The following is a 2,134-nucleotide window of genomic DNA, read 5'->3' as shown; positions in this document are numbered from 1 at the left end:
CATCCAGTTTTCTAATGTTTGGTAATGCTGAAGGATCATTGGTCACTTCTTTTCTCTTAGTAGTTTTACTGTACATTCATGACACTTGTTTGAAAATGTTTTTACATTAGACCTTGCAAAATGGCAAGTTTCAAATTCTAACATTCCTCATGCATTTGTTAGCTATAATTGTTCTGTACAGAAAAATTGCCACTCATCCACTCAGTCAAGAGGGTGCGAGCTATGGTGGACTTGGTTTCAGTCTTTTCCCAAAGAACTTCCTCCTTCCTTTTTGTGGGGAATGGGAATTAGAAATCATCATCTGGGTTCTAGGGTTGTTCATTGCTCCTGACTTGCCACTGCTTCCAGGTCTTTTTAGTAGACTGAACTAGTCAATATGTATTTTTAAAACAAAAGAGATGAACTAATTTTACATTGATATTTCTAATTCAACTTTAAGATGTAACGTTTTTCATCTCTAGGACGTTATTCTCTCAAACTGAAAATCCGTATTCTCGCCAACATTAAAATGATTACTCAATTTATCCAACATATCTCTAATGGTCTAAAAATAGAAAAACTAATATTAGTACTAAAATTAAGTCTACAGAATATAGTTTAAAATCTCCCAGTTTAATTTCCCCAGTTAGGAATGAGAAAGAAGCATTATTTTCACACACACATACAAAGATGCATCTTAATTTCTTTTTCCGTGTTCTTTTTGTATCTTCTGTCAGTTTTTGTATTAAGCACTTCATCATTTTCTTAATTATAGGGAGTGCTTTAAATAATAAGGATATCAAAACTCTAAGTTTCAAACATTTTTCTCATTTTATCATTAGTCTTTTTTTGATGCGAACAAAATCACAAGATTTTATTGTCTTTATAGTAAAACAAGAGCTGAAGCTTAGAATTGGATCACTTGGCCTTCTATTTTCTTATCTCCTCCCAGTTCAAAATGTTTACATCTCTTTTAGATCTGTAATTGTGCTCAACACATTCAAGCCTGAGCACAATCTCTTTTATAGTTATAGCCTTTTTCTGGAAAACTGCCTTAGTCTGACTACCATAACCATTCAGCTTCCTGTCATAAAGCCTCCCTTCCTGGGCATACAGAAAACCCTTGCCTTTTCTTTTGTACAGTGCCACTTTATGGGGTTGGTGCCCGCCACACGACTTACAGAAAGTCCAGTAGGTTTTAGGAACATTTACCATGTTGGTTGCGGCACTATCACCATGGAAAGAAAGCTCATCTACTTTCTCACTCTGCATATAGTGTTTCATAATGCAAATTGTTTAGTTTTTAATTTTGATATAAGTTTATCAAGTTGTTCCTCTGTTGGCTCCAGATTTTGAATCAGAGGAAAATTCTATCTACCCTTGGCTTATAAAGGAATGCATTCGTGTTTTTTCCACCTATGTATGTGGTTTCTTATTCTGATCCACTTAAGGTTCATACAGATGTATAGTGTGAAGAACAGATTCAGTTTTATCTTTATCCGTATGGCTCAGTTGGACAACACTGTTTATTAAAATCTATTTTAGACCTTTACTTCTGGATGGAGTGGACTAGCTTGTGTCTCAATAAGACAAAAACAGTAGAATAAAAACGATAATAATAATGTACAAAATGAGCTGTTTACGGGTGTCGTGGAGCTTTCATGTCCTTCAGGCCCCAGTTACTGGAGAGCAGGAAAATGCATTGAAATGATCCAAATATTTGCTGTTGTCCTTACTGTCAAGGAATTTGATGATGTGTAAGTGCCTCGGGCAGGGAGGCTGAGAAGCCAAGCATAAAGCAAACTAAAAGACTGAGAAGATCTTGAGGTCACAATTTAATAAATTTTGACAAATGTATGTAGTCTTGTAACCAACACTCAAACAAGATATAGAATATTTCATCACTCTAAAAAGTCCCTTTGTGCTTCTTTCCAGTCAATACTGTGCAGAAGCAACTACTGTTATGATTTCTTTCACCATAGATTAGTTTTGCCTGTTCTTGAACTTCTTCTAGTGGAGTCATAGGACATATACTCATTTATGTCTGTCTTATTTTATTAAACATAATGTTTTTCTATTCATGCATGTTTTTGTTTGTATCTGTATCTGTTTAGGTTTTAGATTGGCTAGTTTACTTTTAAGGAATGTAGCTCTA

General features: G+C 34.7%; 1 pseudogene; it reads right to left on the bottom strand.

The window, feature by feature from the left end:
* Nucleotides 1-886: 886 nt before the first annotated feature.
* Nucleotides 887-1,194, bottom strand: LOC130846496 (60S ribosomal protein L36a-like; annotated as a pseudogene).
* Between the last annotated feature and the right edge of the window lie 940 nt (nucleotides 1,195-2,134).

This window comes from Hippopotamus amphibius, chromosome 2 (assembly GCF_030028045.1).
Source record: "Hippopotamus amphibius kiboko isolate mHipAmp2 chromosome 2, mHipAmp2.hap2, whole genome shotgun sequence".
Taxonomy (NCBI): domain Eukaryota; kingdom Metazoa; phylum Chordata; class Mammalia; order Artiodactyla; family Hippopotamidae; genus Hippopotamus; species Hippopotamus amphibius.
The sequence above is the reverse complement of the archived record's forward strand: the minus strand, read 5'-3'. Positions and strand labels throughout refer to the sequence as shown.